The following is a 22,864-nucleotide window of genomic DNA, read 5'->3' as shown; positions in this document are numbered from 1 at the left end:
TGTGGTTAAATCAAGGTCCTTCTAAGTGGCAAACCCTGAGTGGGAGAACTGAGCACAGAGCAGGCTGACACCCCACTTCTCCGTGGTGTGCTGGAGGCTGTTCTGTTAGCTGGTTCTTACCGCTCAGATTTCCAGTGGATGGCCTAGCCAAATTGGCACCATGTGCCATGGAGACCACAAGGACACAGAAACCCTGTATACCTGGTTAATTATGATACATTACAAAACTGTAATGTTTCATGTTAGTAAGCAAAATGCTTCTTAATCTTATGTAACCTGATAACTTTGCATATTTGTAAATTACAGGAAAGATGGTTTTTAATGGTATTGTCCAGAAACTTGCTTGATGATACTATTTTACTTAGTACTGTACTTAACGCAGCCATTATGTGTTAGTGGTGTTTTCTGGAAAAGTTAGTAGCAATATATACTTAGATACTTTTATACTTAAAGTTGACATTTATTGAGACTTGCTGTATCACTTAGATTCCACACAGTCAGCTAGCCCTATGGAAAAGGCTGCCCTGTGTATATCATGGCAAAGTAAGAACTTGCATTACCCAAATAAAAATGGCTAAGTTGAATGTCTCGGTTGTTGTCTCTTTTTGATGCTTTTGGGAAGACTGTTTTACAGCTTGGCTGGGATTTTTAAGGAGCGTAGCACAATATACTTCTAGAAAGATGGTTGGGCTGTTAAGACGCTGGACTGAGACTTGGGATCTCTGGATTCAATTTCCCGCTCTGACACAGACTCCCTGGATGACCTTGAGGAAAATCACTTAATCTCTGTGCTTCGTCTGCAAAATGGGTATGAGACTTCCCTGCCTCAGACTGTGGCGCTAGGCATACGTATTTGTTCATGGTTGTGAGGCTGGGGACCATGGAAGTGTTGGGATACACCATGGTAACAAATGGGGTGTTGGTCCAGGGAAGTGACACTCTGCTGGCATGTGGGTTTTTAACCAGACTGTGTGGGGAAAAAGTCAGCTGTAGTGTTTGGCAGCTCTCATAAGTGACAAAAGCTGTTACACAGTGTTTTTATTATTATTTTGGTAGAACTCATGAGGCCTGCTTCTCCTCACCCCTCCTATCAATTGTTGGACAGAATTTAAAAACAAAAAACTGTTTTCTGTTCTGCTTGCTAATTAAAACAGAACACTCAAAGCAAAGATACCGGCGTTGGCTCTCGGCAGCTTTGTGATCTACATAAAGAGATTAATGTAAACAGCTCATCAGAGAGCTGATATAATCTGTTACAGACAAGTACCAGTGCTTAATTTGTAATGAAAGAGGTGTCGTGTCTCAAGCAATTCTTTTTAACTTTCATAATTGAAGCAGCAAGCCCAGAGGTGCCAGGGCTATGAACTGCCAAGCCTAGAGGAGCCTGGGCTTAGCCCTGGCAAGCCCTAGCATACATTAAGCAGTGCCTAGCACCATATCATTTATGCAAGCTGTTGAGTAAATGACTATAAATCATGACACCACTCTGTTCGCAAGACTCTCTTGGCACCTTTGTGCTCTCATGGACCTTTGTTTAGGAGCTTATGAGGAAGTCTAGTAAAAACTTAACATTCAAATTTCTCCAGGGGAATCCTTCCTCTCCCAACCCCACCCTCTAGAGTTCAGTACAACATCTTCTTATCTGACTTTGTAAATTACTTTATGGGCTTTTATTCAAATGTGCTCACTGGAGCTAGTACTGTCAGCTCGCTCTTTCCAGCTAATATGAAATAAATCCCTTCCTTAAACTGAAGGAAAAGAGGGGCCTCTTCTGAAGGTGGTAGGTGTATCTGTGGTCTAATGGGAATCTGAGAGCGGCAGCAGGCGAAGGGTAGGACTGGCACTCGGAAGGCCTGGGTTCTGTTCCTGGCTTTGTCTCTGAGCTGCTGCGTGACCTTGAGCAAGTCACTTCCATCTGTCAGGCAGGTGAGCTCCTCAGCAGGGGCAGGCAGTGCACCTAGGAGAAGGAAAACTCTAATTTCAAACTGAAAACATCAGCCCTGGTCAGCCAGGTTGGAAAAATTGCACCAATCTCTCGCGCTCTGTGTCTCAGCCACTGACGCCAATGAACAGGCAGAGGTGAAGGTGAAGCTTTCTAATAAGAATCTGCAATTTTCATCTAAGCCCTACGGGGGTGAAAGGGCTTTTATTGGTTGGGTAAGGGAAGCCCTTTCCAGGGCACATTTCTTCTGGAAGCTCCCAATGGGTACAGTGAGTGTATCACCATGACTTGTAAAGGTGAGGCGGAGCAGTCCAAAAGCTGTGCAAGTGCATTTGAGAGCAGGGACTGAATTAAATGTCCCTCTACCTTGTTGCACTATGGTCTCAGGGTGAGAAAAAGAAGCTCGAGTGGTAATGCTGAAATTCACATGCAGCCGATGCTTGAACTTTGGGCCAGCACTGCTCGCACAAGAGAACTTTTAAAAAGCTTAGTGTAGGAACTCAAGGCTGCACCTCTCCATGAAATGCTCCTTTAAATAAAAGCTCTCGCTCTCTAGGCCATTCCCATTCATGTACTGGAATCCAATCAAAACCAGAGCCCTGTTACAAACGCGGTGGGAGACAAATCCAGAGTCAATTAGTGCCGAAGTTCCCAGGTTAGTTAACTTACCTTGACAGGGAAGGGAGCTGGGGGCATTCTGTTCAGATGGTGATGGAGTTTGGTCTTGCCTCTGTTTCTGCAGCAGATTTGTAACCGTACCTCTCTCCATAGGGAAAGACTTTAGTCGGGTCTGAACTATAGAACCCTCCCTCCTCAACAGCTTTCAACAGCCCAAAGGCAGCAGGGAGAATGGGGCAGTGATTTGCCTAGTGTCCCCCAGTGCCTGAGCTGGGCATGGCTAATCTGACTCCCTAGCCCCGGCAGCAGGCTACCAGTCGAGCAGCGTTTGGCGCTCCTTAGACATGGCATGGCTGCTGTTCTCCAGCATCTCTGGAGCCTCTCCAGACACACCCTGGGAGCTGTCGCTCAGCCGGGGCCTGCTGATGAAATGATGCCCAGCTGTTTCCTATTGGATTCAGTTGTCATTCCTCCAGTTGTTAAGAAGGAATGGGCAGCATTTATTTGAATACTACCTGTATTAGTTCATGTTATCTGCAGACCCAGTCATGTCCATCAAATCAAAGAAACCTGCCCTACTGTCTCTTCGTCCTCTGCCCCACACTGGTTCTAGTGTATTCTGCTGTTGTGGAGTTTTCGAGAAACATCCTGTGGCTCACCACTTCCTCTTGGGTACCTCAGTGAAGCTGGAACCCAGCGTGAGATTGGTGATCGCTGCATCTGCATCATATTTATCTCTCTAAATAGGTTATATCCTCCTTTGCACTGTGCAGCTCTACTTTCAAACAAAGAGGTCATATGCACACGTACCCTGAAAACGGTATGGCGCCTCAGCTGGGTACGCTGCTGGCTCAGTCTGGGGCATGTCTTGGGAGGTAAGGGGATATGTTCAGCCCCTAAATACAGAACCCCTAAAGCCTATGTTTGAGTGATAGTCCCAGCCATTACTCTAGTGCAAGGGAAAATGTGGGGAACTCCTGCCTTGCTGTGGGGAAGCAGGGGCCATGGGGTAAGCAACCCCTGCCAGGGAAGTCTTGTAATGTTGCAGGGCAAGTCTGGGTATGGTTCATGGGGCAGTAGCCTCCGGCAGAGCACGATGAAGTGGAAGAGCAGGGGTACTCCTGTAACACCTCAGTGAGCAGGGGCCAGAGACAGCTGCTCAAGCAGCTCTGAGCCCTGCAGAACAAGTCTGACCTGACCTTCATTATCTGATCCAAACAACTGTTCTTAGGATTTGTGTCTCCTGAGCCCTACAGCCCCCTTGAATCACTAAGATGGCTGGGCTCAGTTCTGCACATTCCCATCTTGGAAAAGGTATGGCAGAAAGGGAGGGGGCTAGAGATGGCTGATAAAAATTAAAGATCTGGGCAAACTCTCATATCTAGTGAGACTAAAAGCACTGAGACTGTTCATCGATGAGAGCTATGAGAAATGTGCACAGCATCATGGAGGGTCATTCCCCATAATCTAACATACAGGGGCAAGGGAACATTCAATTAAGTAGAAGATGGTTACTTTAAAATGGATAAAGGCAATATTTGGTCACAGGGTGCACAGTTAAGCTGCGGAACTTACTGTCACAAGGGATCACTGTGGCCAAGAGCGCAGCAAGATTCAAGAAAGGAGTGGAGTTCTTTATGGATAACAAGAACCAGTAGAGTTTAAAAAATAAGAGCGCTGGAAGCCTTCCTGGTTTAGGGCAGCAGCCAATTTCTGTGTGGGTTAGGAAAGAAGCTGCTTGTGGGTAAGTGTAATGCTTTCTGCAGGGTTTCTTCCACCTTCTTTGGAGACTGGCTAGTAGACCCCTGTCTGCTCCAGTCTGGCAATCGCTGTATGCTGTGTGTTCTGAGCTGCGGGGCTCCTGATGATGATGATGATGATGATGATACCTAGCTCAGATACTATAAATCCCAAAGCGCTTCACCAACGGAGGCAAGTGCCTTTATCCCCATTTCCCAGCTGCAGAGACTGAGGCACTGCACTGGTCCTACCCCTGATGCCCCACAGCACTGACTGCTCCTTAGGGGCCGGCCTGCCTTCCCTCTGCAGCGATGCAAAGATTCCAAGACCCGAAGGATCACTGAAGTCATCCAGTCTGACCCCCGGCATAGCCCAACCCCCCCAGTAATTCTTATCTGTTAGAAAAATGGCCAGTGATGGAGAATCAACCATGACCCTTGGTAAATTGTTCCAGTGGTTAATTACTCTCACGGTTACAAAGTTATGCCTTATTTCCAAAACCGGACCCAGGATTCCAGCAGCAGGGCTGGATTAACGCAGGGGATTTGGGGGCTGCAGCCGAGGGCCTCAGGCTAAGGAGACCCCTGCAAAAATAAATCCATAATTATATACAATTCAGTGGTCACCAACCCATCAATTGCAATCAACTGGTCGATCCCGGAGCCTCTGCTCTGCCAATGGGAGCTGTGAGGGTGGCGCTCCTGGGCACGGGCAGCACCTGGAGACACACTGTCCTCCTCCCCCAAGGGGTGGGCAGAGACGTGCCAGTAGCCGGCCACTAGAAGGGGCATGGGGCTATGGTAGCAGGCAACCTGCCTGATCCCTGCTGTGCCACCGGCCAGGAGCCACCTGTGGTAAGCGCCTACTGGCCAGAGTCTGCACCTCGCACCCCCTCCTGCACCCCAACCCCCTGCCCCAGATCCAAACCCCCTTCTGCACCTGTGCCCCAGATCAGAATTCCCTCCTGCACCAAACTCCCTCCCAGATCCTGCAGCCCTCATCCTCTCCTGCACCCCAACACTCTGCCCCACCTAAACTCCCTCCCAGAAAGAAACTAATATAACAGCTGTTCTGAGGGAAGAAGCAGGACATTTTGAATGAACTTAACTATATTCTACATGTTTTAAGACTGAAATGTAACCACAGAACAGCTTTGTTAATTAGAAGGCAAGTTTAGTATAGCATTAGTAGCCTTGGTGCCATAATTGTGATCATTTTGTTTTAAATTAGGAAAAAGACTTGTAGACAGGGGCCCCACACAATCTAGTAGCCCCGAGCCCACAGCAGAGTTAATCTGGCCCTGTGCACCAGTGCGAAATATAGAGTGAAAATAAGGAGATTCCCCAGTTTATGCATCCTAGGATTGATTAGCCCTTTTGGCAACAGCATCATAGTGGGAGCTCATGTTCACCTGATTATCCACCAAGACCCCCCCCCCATCTTTTCAAGCATCACTGCTTCGCCGGACAGAGTCTCTCAGCCTTAGGTATGGCCGACAGTCTGTGGTCCTAGATGTGTACGTTTACATTTAGCCATATTAAAACTGTTTGCTTGTGCCCTGCTTACCAAGTGATCCACATTAGTCTGAATCTCTGACCTGCCCTCTTCATTAATTACCACTCCCCCAAGGTTTATGTCAGCTGCAGACTTTACCGGTGATGATTTCATGTTTTCTGCAAGGACATTGATAAAAATGTGAAATAGTGTAGAGCCAAGAACCTCACCTTGCAGGAGCCCCCTGGAAACACACCTGCTCAATGTTTACAGTGACAACGTGAGACCTGTCAGCCAGCTTTCCGTCTATTCAATGTGTGCGAAGCTCATTTCAAATGTTTCTAGTTTAATCAAAATGTTGGGCGGTACCAAGTCAAACGCCTTACAGAAGTCTAAGTACATTACAGCAGTGCTAATACCTTATCAACCAAACTTGTAATCTCATCAAGAAAAGATAGCAAGATAGCTTGGCAGGATCTATTTTCCATAAACCCCTGTTGAGTGGGATTAATTACACTGTCCTCCTTTAGTTCTTTATTAGTTGCGGTTTCCCAGGCCTTTCTTTGGTGCAGGATGTTCCCGGGAATTCAGCGGGTTCCTGAAGGGGATTTCCCAGCACCCAGGAAGTGGCTGGCTTAGAACTAGCTTTCCTGACTCTAGTACGTGGGTGGAAGATGCGGCTGCACCTGCTAGAAATGAGCAACAATTCACAGTGGTGCTGGACAGAGATTCCTGCCTGACTCCTGGGGCCTAGGGAAAGAAGATGGGGCTTGAGAGCCATGTTGTTTGAGCTGTCGTCCCCCCTGCTTCGTAGGAGCCTTTCTGCCTGGAACCCGAGGGCTTAAGTCACCTTAAACAATATTATGCAACAAGGGAGAAATTCTCTGTCTTAAGCAAGGGGTGAGTGAGGGCCCCTGCTTTGACCCCAAAGGCTTGATGGGGGTCTGGGAGAGCCAGCCAGGCCCCACCCTCTGAAACCTCCCCATTTCTGTAATCTGATAGAAGCGTGAAGGCATCCAGTGAATAAAGGAGGAAGGAAGTGCAAAAGCAAATATATCAAAAAAGTAAATATGATACTAGGACACAGACAAAGGAACAGCCAGAAGCCAGGCTGGGTCCAGCAAAAGGGAAGGAAACCACCCAAAGAAGGAGGAAATGGGGAGTGTGTGTAAGGGTCAGAACAAAGATCTAGCACTGAATAGGAAATCTGGCTGTCCCCATGCACACCCCTCCATCCATCTATGGGTTTTGTATAAGCATAGAAATGTAGGGCTGGAAGGGACCTCGAAAGGTCATCAAGTCCTGCTCTGTGGCAGGACCAAGTAAACCGAGACCATCCCTGACAGGTGTTTGTCCAACCTGGTCTTAAAAACCTCCAGTGACGGGGATTCAACAGCCCCCCATTGGACGCCTGTTCCAGAACTGAACTGCCTTTTAGAGCTAGATATCAGGACAAATTTCTACTGATAGCTCCCTTGCTGCAGATTAAGCCCATTACTTCTTGTCCTACCTTTAGTGGCCACGGAGAACAATTGATCACCGGCCTCTTTGTAACAGCCCTCAGTGTATTTGAAGACTGTTCTCAGGTTGCCCCTCAGTCTTCTTTTCTCAAGACTAAACGTGCCCAGTTTTTTTAACCCTTCCTCACACATCAGGTTTTCTAAACCTTTCATCGTTTTTGTTGCTCCCCTCTGGACTCTCTCCAATTTGTCTGTATCTTTCCTAAGCATGACACTCAGTACTCCAGCGGAGACCTCACCAGGGCCGAGTACAGCTGGACAATGACCTCCTGTGTCTTACATACAACACTCCTGTTAATACACCCCAGAATGATATTAGCCTTTTTCACAGCTGCAGCACACTGGTGGCTCGTATCCACTATAACCAAGGCTACGTTTTAGTCACAGGTATTTTTAGTAAAAGTCATGGACAGGTCACGGGCAGTAAACAAAAATTCACGGCCTGTGACCTGTCCATGACGTGTACTGTATACCCCTAACTAAAACTTGGGCTGGGGGGCTGCAGGTGCGCTGGGGGAGCAGTCCAGGGGTGCTGTGTGTGGTGGCCCGGGACCCCCACTGGTCGTGGAGGGTAGGTCGACAGTGGCGTGCAGCCCGGATCCCTGCTGGTCTGGGGGGAGGCAGGTTGGTGGGCAGCCCGTGAGCCAGCACCGGCCGCTACGGAAGTCACAGAATCCGTGACCTCCATGACAGACATGCAGCCTTAACTATAACCCATATACATGATCCACCATAATACCCCTCACCATAGTAGCCAATTTTTTTTTCATGTAAATGGCACTGGTGTAACAAGTTCCCTACTGGGTCTCATGGCAGTGGGGACTGCCCTAAACACACCGGCACTGAGCAGAAAGCTGTGGGGTGCTCTGTCTCACTCTCATGAACTCAGATGTGCTAGCCAACGCTTTCCACCTCGGAGATGCAACCACAGCAAGGTGACAAAGGCAGTTTCTTGCCATCTCAGACATTCTCCGGGTAGAATTCCCCGTGTCCTCTACCCTAAACCTTCCCCCACCGCAGCCTTGGGGGGTAGACAGTGATCAAAGGGGCAGAGGGCAGGGCAGTATCAAATGCTAGTAACAAGCCATCAGCTGATAAGGAACGATCAGCGGCAGGTTCCCCAGCTGTGCAGAGCGCCCCCAAGGCCTGCATTGCACAAACACGGAGATACAGCGTCTTGTTGAGCAACACGTCAGGAGAATTTGCATGTTGTTTACACCCTGGCACTTGGCCTAGGGGGAGGCTTACAGGATCAGCCAAGCAACTATTGCCCAATTTGGAGATAACTGGTGAGTACGCTGCAGCTGGGAGCGGGCCAGCCTGCCATGATTCAGTGGGGGAGAGACGCAGTTCAATGCTGTTTGCCTCCATCCTGCAGTTTAAAAGTGGTCTCCACTCCAGCCAGTGAACCAGGTGCCGCCCTGTGCTGGGAGGCTGTTTCTAACGTGACTCTGGTTGAGTGTGATCCAGCTGAATTGTAGCATGGACAGGACTGCATGTGCTGTGTTGGTCTGACATCCCAAGCACTCCCACCGCACACCTGGCTGCTAGAGCTGTTCATGGTGGACTCTGCAGTAGTGTCTAGAGGCCCCAAGGAGGACTCAGGGCCCCGTTGGGCTGGGGGCTGTCTATGCACATGAAAACACAGTCCCTGCCCCCAAGAGCTTTCCGTCCCTCTTAGTGCCTAACACAGCAGGATCTAAGCAGTGACCCAGCTACAGGCTAGTGAGTGTCTAGGGTTGGTTGCCAGGTGTCTGGTTTTTGTCAGCGGTGCTGACCGGGCTGTTAAAAGTCCGGTCGGGGCGCAGTGGGGCTAAGGCAGGCTCCCTACCTGCCATGGTGCTGCACAGTTCCCGGAAGCAGCGGCATGTCCCCCCTCCAGCTCCTATGCATAGGGGCAGCCAGGGTGCTCCGCATGCTGCCCCTGCTGCAAGCGACACCCCCACAGCTCCCATTGGCTGGAAACAGCGGCCAATGGGAGCTGCGGGGGTGGTGCCTGCGGACGGGGCAGCGCGCAGAGCCGCCTGGTTGTGCCTCCGTGTAGGAGCCGGAGGGGGGACATGCCACTACTTCCGGGAGCTGCCTGAGGTAAGCACTGCCCAGAACCTGCACCCCTGACTCCCTCCTGTGCCCCAGCCCTGATCCCTCTCCCGCCCTCTGAACCCCTCAATCCCAGCCCAGAGCACCCTCCTGCACCCCAAACCCCTCATCCCCAGCCCACCCCAGAGCCCATACCCCCAGCCAGAGCCCTCACCCCCTCCTGTATCCCAACCCACTGCCTCAGCCCAGAGCCCCCTCCTGCACCCTGAACTCTTCATTTCTGGCCCCATTGCAGAGTCTGCACCCCCAGCTGGGGCCCTCACCCCCTTCCTCACCCTAACCCCCTGAGCCAGACTAGTGAAAATGAGCGAGTGAATGAGGGTGGGAGAGTGAGCAACAGAGGAGCGAGGGAGTGGGGGTGGGTCCTTGGAGAAAGGGTGGGGCCTCAGAGAAGGGGTAGGGCAGGGGACAGGACAAGGGTGTTCAGTTTTGTGCGAGTAGAAAGTTGACAACCCTAGACTAGGACCAAGAGTCAGGACCTCAGGCTCTGTTCCCGGCTCTGCCACTTACTCACTCTGTGTCCTTGGACAAGTCATTTCATCTGTTGATGCCTCAGTTTCGCCACCTGTAAAATGGGGAGATCTTGACTGAGTATTGCTGAGCATTGCGGGCGGGCCCCTGCATGGGCTGACTGTGGTGTATATTTTGGATTGTTGTTCTTGTCTTTTTTTAAAAAAGAAATGCTTCTAGAAGTGTCTAGCGGCTCTGGGGCTATGTGCTCAGAAGGAACGCAGTTACATAAATAGTTGGGTGACTGGAGGGAAGGTGGGGGACCTTGTGGGAGTTAATTCATTAATGGTTGTAAAGGGCTTTGAGTGCCTGACATGGCAAGGGGACAGTATTGTTAATTAGGTATATTAGGGGGATTATTATTCTTTTCCTGCTATGCTGGTACTAATTCCAGAACAGGAAGGGGAGCACGGGATTTGGGGAGTTTGCCACATGCTCATCTACAGCTACTATGTTCCCCTGCAGGTACAGTAGTGCAGACGGACGCCCCAGGGGCTGTCTGAGCTGACCCTCCAAGGGCACAGATGTGCTGGGGTGAGGTTGTATGTCTGGATGCCATCTAGACATGATTGGGGTTTTGCAAGACCTTGTGGGCTGGAATTTTGATGTGACCCAAGACAAGCAGGGGCTCAGGTCCAGGTCTCACACTACTGAACACCGAGTTCTGGTAGTTCAGACACGTAGCGTTTTGTCCCATCTCTAGCTCCTAGTGCAGACAGGTCAGTGCAAACAGTGTGAGTCATGACTCTATTATCTGTGTTGCAGCAGTGCCCAGAATGTGCTGGGCGCTGCACAGACCTGTTGGGAGAGACAGTCCCTGCACACTCTCCTAGCCTGTTCCCTGATTCCAGGGACATGAGCTGGCTCTCGGAAGGGTGGTGCGAAGGATTGTGCTAGCACTTGCACTGCGTGCTTGCAAGGGGATAGTGAGAGGGACAGGCCCAGCTTTGCCATAGCCAGTTATACGTGCTGCTGCTCAGTTTCACCACCAGACCTTGGCCTCCCGGAGAGTAAAAGCCAATGCAAAGGAATTCCCATCAATGGCTCCATGCCAGAGGCCTGGGGTATGGAACCAAGAAGCCTCACATCTCACTAGCTGACCTTAAACATTAGCCAAGCCAGGTAAAAAGCACCAGACCAAAGCAAGCACATGTGAGAGCGGGACTGGAGTTTTGGGATCTTGCCCGCATGCCAGCAGAGAAAAGCCACTTGCCTGTGTCAGGTGAGCTGGTTACGGCGCTGAGCTGGGACCTTTGTCCATGAAGAGCTCAGGGACACTCTTCTGGGGCCTCAAGGCCTAGTAATTACAGTCTAATGGCTTCCAGGCTCTGCCGTTTGTCTGTGCTAGCCAGGGCGGCACAGCCAGGCAGGAAGCTCAGTGCTCAGAGAACAGGCGTCTTGGACAGGTCCCAGCTCTGGGGCAGTTTGGGGCTGGCCTTCTGTCCTCACCGCAGAGCTTGGTGCAGTTGGCAGTGTCTGCCCAAGAGACGCCTAGAGCAGGAGTCTGTGTGGGAGCCCAGCAATGGAGACAGCTGGGCTGCAGGTCAGGCAGGAGAGGTCAGCAGGGCTAAGGGACAGGGAGCAGCGCTGGCATGGCCGGGGGCTGCCGGTCCCGACTGAGGTGGAACAGCAGAGAGTGCTGCCGTCGGGGGGTGAGTTGCATCGCAGCTTTGGGAGTCAGACTGGTTCCTAAGGCGCACTTGTCCATGGCACAAGGGCACTGAGGGGTGCTCTCTGCAGCGAGGGCATGGGCCAGACGAGCCTCAAGACCCAGAGGAGGGCCCTGCAGGCCAGGCCGGAGGCTCACAGATGGAGCAGAGAAGGGCTGGCTTGGGCTGCTGCTGATACTGCCCGTGCTGTGAGCAGAGAGAGGTCGCTGCTGCTGCTGCCCAGGGCCCCGTCACCAGCCTGAATGTCAGGCTCACCAACAGCCTGTTTCCCAGAGAGTCATTTTGTATCTGGCACAAAAAGGAAATTGCTAAATCCAGGGGTTTCCCATCAGTCTCCCCTGCCCTGGGAAGCCGTTATTGCCCAGGGCGTCGCTGGCTGATGAGTGGCAGAACAGAGCTGTGCAGAAGCTCGCAGGGAAGGGCTGTGGGGCAGGGCCTGAGATCGGGATTCTGAGCAGCGAGTAGGGGCGATGCTGCTGAAAGGGGTTGGAGCTACGTCTGGCATGCGAAGGCTGGTTTGCCCAGACTCCTCATAATGGGGATTATCTCCAAGACACAAGGTGCTGTTGCCACGTCATCTCTTTGAACCACACAACCCTGTCTGCAGCGTTGCAATGAACATTTCCGTGATTAGCACATGCTGATCTGCCCGGGCAACTGGCCAGGGGCACGGGCTTTCCTGCCTTGACAGAAAGGTGGAATCGATCCACTGTTTGCTTAACAGACACCTAGGAGCCTGCCTGCGAATGTGCATTGGTATAAAATCACAGAGCAAACGGCCGGCCTGTTGCATCAGCCCCAGGGCTTGGGGAAAAGGACACTTACGATTAGCTCCCACGTATCCACAGCTTCACAGACTTGCACAATCTCAGCAAACTCCTCAGCAGTCCATATTCCCAGCCCGCTCCCAGCACCGCCGGTACAGCCTGCGTTGGCATGTCTGCCCGTTGCTACACGGCCCTCGTCAGCACCAGAAATGCCCCATTTCCCTTTGCACTGAGATGGTTGGTTTGTGCTGCTGCCTGTATTCCAAACAGCCCAGAAGCAAATTGCCCCATAGGCTGGGGACAGCTCATCCAGACCCTAGGCCCAGTGGTGCCAGGGAAGAGCTCCATCCCACCTGAGCGTCTTACTAGGATCAGGGTAATTTACTCCAGTAGGAGAGACAATGGCCGTAATTCCCCTTTTGCTTTGTCCTCAATTTAAATATCATTATTGTTCTAACAGTGTCCAGCGGCTGCAGCTGAGATCAGGCCCCACTGCGCCAGGTGCGGCACTGGCACAGGGCGAGACAGGCCCTGCCCAGAAGTGTTCACAGTGAAAATAAACAATGGGTGGGAGACAGCAAGGATCATTGTCTCCCTGGTTTGGTTAATAGGATGATGTGAGTCTGTTCCTGCTACCCTCTGTCTAGGTCCTTACAAGCCTCCAGGCAGGGAGGCAGCACCTTGGGCATTTTGGAGAGGGGTGAGTCACATCCATGACCCTTAGTTTTATACCAGTCAGTGCGCAGGAGGGACAGACCCTCATGTCTCACTGTCACATGCCTGTGTGTGCATCTACAGGCCACTTTTCATACCCTGCATGAGCCATCCGGTGACTGTTTCCTGCTGCAGAGGGATAGTGGCTTGTTTGCTTCTGGGTCCCAGATGCAGTTAGCGCCATGTGATTAAGGAGGAATGATGTGACTGGGGATTAGCCAGGTCACGTTGGTGCAGCGTATCGCACATGGACACTGCTGGAACAGAGCTCAGTCCAGCTGCTCCAGTCTTCCAGAGCAGAGGGCTGGCTTTTGCCACTTTTCTATGTCTCATTCTTACCCCAAATGAAAGCGAAGCTCGGTCTGCAAATAGATGTGCACTTCAAGGGCAGCAGCGCCGGGGGCTTGTTCCTCTGCGCGCAAACAGCGTGTCTCCTGGGGCCAGCGAGAGTTACTACACGTGTTTGAGACGCTAACAAAGGAGATTTAGCTGTCCAAGCCAGGCATTAACCAGGGCAGCGCCTGCATTTTGCAACCCTTCCATTGCTACAGCTTCTCCGGCTTGTGAAAGAGACTCAGCCAGGCAGACAACAGTGGAGCCATTGAGTGGCTGCTCCGGCCTTATCCCTCACAGGAGAATTCCTGGAGGCTTCCAAGAAATTGCTCAACATTCAGGAAGCTGTCTCTAGCTGTGCCCCATGCAGCCATGTCCTGACTAAATCTTTGGCCTGGAGGAGATGGGCCTGAGAAGCGCACAGGAGGTGGGAGTGTGGGACTGAGCTGTGGATGGTGCAGGAGCTGGGTGCGGGGGGAGGCTGGGATGGGGTTAGACGGTGGTGCTGGGTCCAGGCACTGACCCAGAGAGGCGCACGAACGCTGCCAGCATTTCCAAGCCTTTAAACCACGGCGCACTGACCACCTCGCCGCCAGAGCTGCGCGTGCTGCCGCCAGCGCACAGCTCTGTTTTAGCCCCTCCTGTAAGTGGGGTTTGGAAACCTGCATTGGCCTGACACTGGGCAGGTGCTCCAGGAGCGTGTGCGCTCCGCGCCTGAGCCAGCCCTGGCGGCCGGCTCTTGTGGGAGAGATCAGGACGTGTGCCCTGGTTTCAAAGGGTGATGTGTCCCCAACGGTTCATTGGCTCCCTGTAGCTCAAAGCCCCCTTGGTCCTACCCCGGCCACCTGGCCACGTTGCTCAGTCTCCTCGGAAGCTCACGTGCTGGCTACGTTTGTTTAATGAAACCGGTTTCCTTCAAAGTTATTCACGGATTTGGCTGTGGCGAGTTCTGGGCTGGGTCCTGGTTTGGCTGGGAGTTCTGGGCCCAGCCCTGCTGTCCGGGACGTGGGTGGCCTTGGATCACAGTGGGAGCAGGGCTGGTGCCCCGGGGGCTGATCCGACTTTGCGTTGTACCCAGGCTCCTTGTTTACACCCTTGCAAGTGGCTGTGAAGTGCAGCCCGAGCGGAGCTCTACACGCGCTGGGCGCGCTCAGCCCAGCTAACAGAGGATTTGCCCTCACCAAGGGCTAATTAGAGGCTGCCCTGGAGAATCGGACTGGGAGTGAAAGACTGCAGCAGGCACTCCTGAGCGGGGTGTGCCCTCGGCCAGCCCTGTGCGACCGCACACCCCGCGGGTACACACTGTCTCCAGGTAGCCTCCCTGTCTCTTCTAAAGCCATGGTGGGCGACTCGCGCATTAGAAATACCAGCAGGTCAGAGCGATAGACAGTGACTGGCCTCGTTCAGCAGGCAGCTTTCAAGGGCAGGGATCTTACAACGCTTAAGAAATTGCAACTAAAAAACCAAACAACTTGATGTGATTCCTGACAGAGGAAAGGAATGTGCGGACATGGCCGTGCGCACATCCTAGGGCAGCGCCATCACCCAGGAAATTCGTTCAGTGGCCACAGGACCGAGCTGAGCCTGATGTATCACTTAGAGATGGTGCCTTGCCACAGGCAGACATTTTCTACAGCAATGTCGCGGCTACGGGTGGAATATGGATGCGTTCGGTCATTGGCCCTGATCCTGCAAATGCTTAGCTGTGTGCTTACCTCTGCATGCTGTAAAAGTCCCACTGATTTCAACAGGGTGGTTGTAAAATGTAAAAAATGTTTGGTTCAAAATCCAGGCAGGCCACAGCAGCACATTCACCTCTCAGGCCAGCTACACATCCCAAGTGTTTAAAAGCAAAGCGGTGAGCAGGTCAGAGAATAACGCTCCCAGGCGCTGTTCGCACAGCCAGCGATGTCTGTCTGGTACAGTTATCCTAGCCGACGGCTAGTGGCACTGGCTGCAAGTTGTGTGCCCTCTTCTCACTGGATAACCACAGGCTGCCAGCCTCTGACTCAGTCCCTGAGTTCGTGCGCAAACAGTAACACAGCGCATCCAGAGCAAGGCTGTGCACCACAAGCGCAGGGCGCTGAGCTCTGACTCACAGAGAGAGTCCCACCAGAGTCAGTGGAGGGGCTCGTGGGCGCAAGCCCTCGCTAGTGTGACTCAGGGCTGCACTCTGGGACTCTGCAAATCAACCCACTGACTCCTGTCCTGCCTGCTGGGCCCTTCCTGTCGGTGGGAGGCACAGCAGGAGCCTTGTGCCCCGAGACTTGCAGCCCAGGAGCTTTGCTCCAAGCACTTGCCTTCGAGCGTCCCGCAGATCAGCGACAAGAGGAAGGGTTTTAACCAGCCCGCCCTGGTTTACAACTTTGCCTGGGTTTGAACAGATTCGCTCTGGACTTCCCCTGGCTTTGCACTCTAATAACCTTCCCTCTCCCCCACCCGCCCTTGCAGGACGCCACTCCCACGTCACTAGCCTCTGGTGAACATAGGATCACAGTGCCTCTCTTTTGCTTTCTAAGTTCCTCTGACTCTTAATGAGTTGGAGTCACCACGCATGGGAGGAGAACTCATCTGTTGTGACCTGCCCTGCAGCTGGCACCGAGGGAAACCTTGAAGAGCAGGTGTCCACGTGCCTACTGTGTGAAGCCCTGGTGGCTAGTGGTTAGAGCAGGGGACTGGGTTAGAGTCCAAGCTTTGTTTTGTGATGAGCTGCGCAGCCCAACACAAGTCCCTCCCTGTGGCTGTAAAATGAGGCTTATAACCATCATCCCCCTGAGACCTGCAGACAAAGCAGCTGTAAATGCTGTTGTAAGTTCAGAAGAGCCAGGCCTGCAGCAGACGCTGGTGGTGGGAGGGCACCTCTAGGACCAAACAGGGCCCATGGGAGAAGCCAGCCAAGACCCACTCGGCACTGTTCTGAGACATGCACAAATCAAATAGCCAAGGCGGTAAGCGCCTTAGGACACAGGCCATGTGTTTCTAGCACAGGGGTCTGGTCTACAAGGGCTTCTAGGAGCTACGCTAGTGCTAATGGCAGTGATCTCAGCCAGGCCCTGAGCAGCACTGAATGCCCCTAACCTCAGGTCTGACTTACGAGAACCTGCTGGCCGTGACACTGCTCATGTCCAGGCACGGCAGGGTGTCCCAGAGCAGAGAGGCCAGCACAAGCCCTCAGCACCTCTTAAATCCCACCTTGGCCATCAGAATAGACTGATCACTGACCCTGCCTGCCCAGGCAGCCCAGGACTCGGTGTCCCACATTCCCCCTGGAATGCGTTAACATAACCCCCTGTGCCTGAAAGCAGCATGAAGACACCACTTCGTATGGAGCTCATCCCCTCCAGATGCTGGCGCCCAGTTTGCCTCCCACGCTGATTCAGAGCCCACCTCTGCATGACCGGCCCAGAGACGTGAACCAATCGAGCAGCCAGAAGCACCAAGGATGGAGCTGGCAGGAGCTGTGGCGGAAGTGTCCTCAGCCGCTGGGCTGGGCTGGGCTTTGTGACCTGCGTTGTCAGAGAGGTTTGTCCATCTCAGTGGTGGGAATGAGCTAAAAGCTGGGACAGACCCTCCCGTGCATCCCAGACTCCAATATCAGGGCCACTTGCAAGCCACCAGCTTCTCAGCTACTGCCCAACCTCTCTGGGAAATCCGCAGACTAGCTGGTCAGCCCATCCCCCCACCGAGCCTTGTGCTCACTGCTTTCGCTGAATGTTTGTGTGCGTGCACTGGCTGCCGAGCGACGGAGCAGGAGAGGAAAATCTGGCTTCCTTCGTCATTGCCTGGCGGTGGCCACAGCAGCACCGGAGAGCAAAGCGCTCAGAGAGCAGCTTTCTCCACGCTTGCCCTGGGCAGCCGCCTCGCGGCTCTTAGCTAGCAGAGCTCACATTCGGTCTAGGTGCCCGGCACTTTCCTTCACAGCCCAGACCTGCCAGGCTTTAGTCCCTGTTTCCTGGAAACAGCTGCAGTTCTGCTGGCTGGGCTGGAGGAGGGGGGCCTGAGCTTTGCAGGATGGCGACTGAGAACACCTGCAGCAAACCAGAACTGAGAGCTAGACAGAGACTTGCCTGCAGCCTAGATTAATTCCAGCCAGTGCCAGCCCATAACGACAATGGCTGGGCCAAGCCGAGGGACTGGTGAAACACACAGGGGTGTAACTCTGCGTTAAAGGGGGCGTTTGGTTTGTCAGGCCGTCTTACATTACAGGCAGAGACCCAACCCTGGGGGTCGCTTCATTCGGAGGCTGTGGTGCTCCTCCGGCTCGCCACTGCTGTAGCTGAGAGCAGGACGGGGCCAGGCAGGGACGATAGAGCGTGTGAGCGAGTCACTGTCTGCTGGCCAGAAAGGCCCCCTAAGAAGCTAGGACGTTCAATGGGAATAAGAGCTGACCAGGAGGGAATCGTGTCTAAGCAAAGCGAACCAAAGGGGAGAGCCAGTGTCCCTCAGCGACCCTGTGGTTATTCTGGCCAAGAAACCCTTCTCCAAACACCGAGGCATCGAACCCAGTCCGAATGGGTCCTCGTGACCTCAGTCGCTGTCATTCACCTTGGCTGGGTCCAGTGGTAGAAGCTGGAGACTAGCCAGGTCCGGGTGTGTTTAGGGCCCTGCGCTAGCATTTACCCCACGGCTACCGCGGGGCAGCTGTAGCCTGCTTGAAGCCTGGGTACCGTGTCTCCTAGTGCAGGAAGCCCAGGCGTGTAGTCCAGGTGTGACCGCCTGTCCTTGGGCACAGCAGCAGCCGGGAGGCAGCCTCAGAGTGCCCGGGCAGGGACCCTGGCTGTCCAGATTGCGTCCTCCTTTGGCCGATCGCCCCCGTTTTGTGCCAGCGTCTCTGTGTGCAGCGAGTGTGCCCAGCTCACTGCCCAGGTGGGTGTTTGGCAGGCTGGCTGCTGGCAGCCGGCTGAGCACGGAGCAGGAACAGCTGTTTGGCTGTGACCTTTACAACAGCACCCAGTGTCCTGGAGCAAACGCAGCCTTTTTATGCCATTGTCGCATTATCTTTTATTCCTCTTTTCTAGGTCATTGGTCAAGCATTAGCCCCGGGAACAGCTGCTGTGCTGGTAACCGCCTGCGAGAGAGCTGGTCTGGGGTGGGCCTGCCTTTGGCAAGCAACAGCGAAGGGAATGCATGCTGTGGCCAGGGCCGGGGCAGACGGGGGGGTAGAGGCAGGGATGAAGGGCACTTACGGATGGGGCTGGAGCAGTTAGCCTCCTAGAAGGTTTTCTGCCCTGTGCGGTCGTTGCCAGCGTCGGGGTGTGGCCGGGACGGGCAAGCAGGACGAGGGTTTGGAGGGTCTATTGAGGTACTGGCCAGAAGCCTGGATGTTTCTCCATTGTGTTCATGGCTCCCCACAGGCCTGTCTCTCAGGGGCGGTTGGGGGTGGGGGGTGGCACGAGCCCATAAGCTGGAGGGGAGCTCACCTCCGCTGCCTCCCCATCCCAAGCAGCATTTTCTGTGCCCCTGTCCAGATGTGGGTCTGTCCAGGGGCCCCGGAGCAGCAGAGCTGGCGTCTGGCCGCAGCTAACTGCGAACCCTGCACTGTGCAGGCAGGAAAGGACGCGGAGGTGCCCTGCCCCTGGGAGGTGCTGTTCTCTCCCCTCCGCGTCGGCAGCATGAAGGCGGCAGTCGTGACGTGGGCCTGGTGCCATTGCCCAGGGCTTGCAGCCTGGCGCGCCAGCACCGTGACGGGCGTTCTGTATCTCCTGCTGAGCCAACGTGCCAGGGCCACCCCCACCCTGGGCGAGGCCCCGGTTTATGACTTCTTGCTCAGCCCTGATCTCTACAGGGAAAGGGCTGGGTAACAGGAAGAAGCCTGTGCTAGGGAGAAACCACCTAATTATAAAACGGACCTGCTCAGAGAGCGCCGCAGGACCATGGCTGGAGATGCTCACCACTTGCAGCAGGGGTGCAGGTTCAAGGTTCAGTGAGCCGGGAGGGGAGTGATGTGGGCAGGGTTCAGGGAGGGACTTCGGGCATCAGAGCCGTTTTAAACCAATAAAGCACAGTCCCGCCTGCTGCCAGAGCCCCCGAATCTCTTGCAGGGCTCTCAAGGCCCCCGGGGCAGGTGTCTGCTCTCTGCTGCCACAGCCTGGCCACGGGGCCGGCATGTGGGGCTGAGCCGACTCCCAGTGCTGGCTGGGCCGGTCCCCGCCCTGGGCTCTCTGGGCGAGAGGCCAGACCTGCCCCGGCTTCTGGCAGGGAGGGGGAGCCCGGGCCTGCTTGCCTCGCTCCCTGTCAGTGGCTCCAGACCCATTTGCTGACACCGTTCTGTACCCAGCTGGCCAGGAGTTGGGGCCAGTGCTGAGGCGCCATCCCTGGAGCGGGACTGCCCTTGGCTCAGCCTGGCACGTCGCTGGTTCCCCTCCCGCCTGTGATTTTGGTTCACCCTAGGCCAGGTGCTCCCAGACGCTGCTTCCCGGCTCCCCTGGTTTGTGGCTGGTTTGGGTTCCCGGCAGCTGGCTGATGGGCAAGACACTTCATGCCCTCCCGTGAATCAGCCCAGCCTGCTCAAGCCAGCCACCCGCAAGCCACAGCTTGTCCTCCCGTCTCACCAAAACCTGGGGCACCAAAGGCATCGCCCCCCAGGCCCAGGCAAACACCGGCAGAGAAAGGCGTGACTAGGTCATGCAGTGAGAGTGGAACCGGGGGGATGGCCATAGACAGACCTGGCTCGTGCAGCGCACAGGAGCCTCACTGCAAAGAGACCAGGGCTTGGCACTGGGGCGAGGGGCTGACCTGAAGCCAGCGCCGGCTGCAGCCCTTGAGGGCTGGGCCAGCGGCCACGCCCAGCCCCCTTTCCCAGCCGCGCGGACGGCATTCCCAGGCTGGTGCCGTTCCCCTTTTCCTTCTGCAGGGCTGGGCAAAGCCCTTGCAAGGAAACGGCTCAGCTGGATCCAGACCCAGTAACTCCGTCCTGCCCCACTGCCAGGAAGTAGCTGAACACAGGCAGCGTGAGCGGTAACCTGGCTAGCAGGGAGACCGAGCCCTCCCCTCAGCTCTAGCGGGAGGGCAGCGGGCTCTGCGCCGTGCAATGGCCCCCTCCAGGCTCCTCTGCCCTGCAGATGGTGCTTGGCCAGGCACTCACAAGCCGAACCTGCCCCAGCCTGCTGTTGCCCATTCGACAGTGACAGCCCCCGCGGTCCCAAGACGACTTGCTGCTGGTGGAACGGGTCCTGCCGCGCGTCTGGCTTTCCAGTCATGCTGGGCTCTTCCTCCTGGCCCCTCTTGTGCCCCATGGGTCCAGCCCTGGACAAAGGCCATTTCCTCTCACCCCGTGACTGTCTGCCGCTCAGCGCCGTGCCGCGGGCGGGGGCCTAGTCCCAGACCATCAGCACTTTGCGGAAGGGCACGAGCACGCCGTGGCCGGGTTGGCTGCAGCAATCAAACCACAGAGACACGGCGCGTGAAGCTGCTGCTAGGGCTGAGGGGAGCACGGCTCCCATTCATACAGCTCAGAGCGTGGCCCCCGCAGGGCTGGCTCATCCTCTGCAGGGCTGGGCAATTCCAGGCCATTTAGGGCTGCAGAGACCTCTGTGTGCACCCAGTCCCCGGCTGGGGCGACTGCAAAGGGACCGGGCACAGTGCCTCAGCACTGCTCTCCAGCGCCCCCCACTGGCTGCTGCTCACACCAGCACCCACTCAGCAACCTTGGTGCACGGGGCTGCACACTGCTCCTGTCGTCCCGGGGCGTCCCGCCAAGTAACCCCTCCTCCCCCGATCTGTGGCTCCCCTCCCTTTGGCTGAGCCTAAGCTATGAGCGTCTTCTCTGTGTGCTGCCAACGAGCATCCCGGTGTGAAAGGGAAGGGCCCCCACCCCTGGGACCAGCCCCATGAGCGCCCAGCACCCGTGCCCCGCCCGGCCTAGGAGGGGAAGGACCCACCAGGGGAAGCAGCAGTACCCCACCAGGATGCTGTCGTGTGCCCCATGACCCGGGGCCTCTAGCTCCACTCCCACGGAGAACTCGGCCTGGTCGGGGAAGACCCCCAGGTACCGGATGGTGCCCACACCGATCCCGCCTGAGTGCAGCAGGACCTTGGCTCTGTGCCCGAGGCGCAGGTCCCGTGGTGAACGTGGCACGGACGCCCGGGAACCAGGGTGCTGCTGGGCCCTGCGCAGCCAGGTGCTGCAAGAGACAGCAAAGGACACACAGTTGGTGGGGCAGCCCCCTGGAGCGAGTCCCCGCTGGGCTCAGCCCTGGGGTGGGCTCAGCCGCACAGTCACTGAAGTGGGGGGGAGCCACCCGCCCATCACACCCAGCCCAGCTCTGGCAGGGCCCTTCCCTGGAGGCTGCAGGAGCGGTAGCCCTAGAGGTTGGGGCCACACCAGTCACTAGCCTGGGGGGCTAGTGGCCTGGGAGCCCGGTGCAGCCCCAGATGGGAGCTGGGCTGAGGCGCCAATGTGCTGCGCCTGCCCCCTGCTGGCAGCTCCCCATAGCACACGGCTCCCATCAGCACCTGCCTCAGCTCGTTGCCAGCCCATCCGTTCCCAGTCCCCGGTTCCAGCCCGGCGCTGGGCCCGAGCCCCTGTCCCGCCTCCGCCCCCCACACACCAGGGCCTGCCACACCCACTGACACTGGGGCCATGGCCTGTCCCTTCCCCTCCGCACCCACCCTAGAGCCTGTCTCCTCCTCCCAGCCGGGGCACGGACCTGCAGCCCCACTGGGGCCGAGGGCCTGTCTCCCCCACAGTCCCCACACCAGGGCCAAGGGCCTGCCCCCCTACTGCCCCAGAGCCTGGATCCCCCCTCATTACGTGCCCAGGCTCTCTAGTAGGGATAATACGCTACCCTTGCCCGTGGCACCGGTGTGCTCTGGCTAGGGCATGGCATTCCCGGTGACCATGTGAGGGGGTAGGAGCCCCAGCCCATGGAACAGGGATTGGGGGGCATGTAAGGCAGAGAGAATGGGGGGGGCTTCATTGCTTCGCCCCTTTGGCTGTGAACTGGCCACTGCTGTGGGGCGCAGACTACGGGGAACAATCCTGGGGGCTGGGCCCTGCAAGGCCCAGTTCCACCTACTGCCCACTCTGGGGGAGCTGGGCCCAGCTCAGCGGGTGAGGCCGCGGGAGCAAGGCTGGCAGCGGGAGTTCCCCCCCCCACACACACACACAGGCCCCTGCCACAGCAGCTTGCGCTCAGAGTGCAGGCGAGACGGAGCCAGGGATGCACCTGCCCACGTCCACAGGCGCTGAGCTGGGCCTGGGGGTGAAGCTTGCGAAAGCCGAAGAGGTGGACACCCGGCCTGAGCAGCTGGCAGCAGGAGAGCTCTGGAGCGTGCAGCGTGGGCTGGTGTCTGGCTGGCCGGGGTGGGCCCGCTCCCCTGCGAGGCAGCAGATGGGAGGGGACTGGGTATGGGAGGCAGCAATGGGCCCCATGGGGCATACAGCGACAAATTCCCCCTGCCCAACCCCTCCTCCCCAAGCCCACACTGGCCACGTCCCGCTCTGCACAGGCTGGG

This window comes from Trachemys scripta, chromosome 20 (assembly GCF_013100865.1).
Source record: "Trachemys scripta elegans isolate TJP31775 chromosome 20, CAS_Tse_1.0, whole genome shotgun sequence".
In the NCBI taxonomy this organism is placed as follows: Eukaryota; Metazoa; Chordata; order Testudines; family Emydidae; genus Trachemys; species Trachemys scripta.
Note: the sequence above shows the minus strand (reverse complement) of the source record.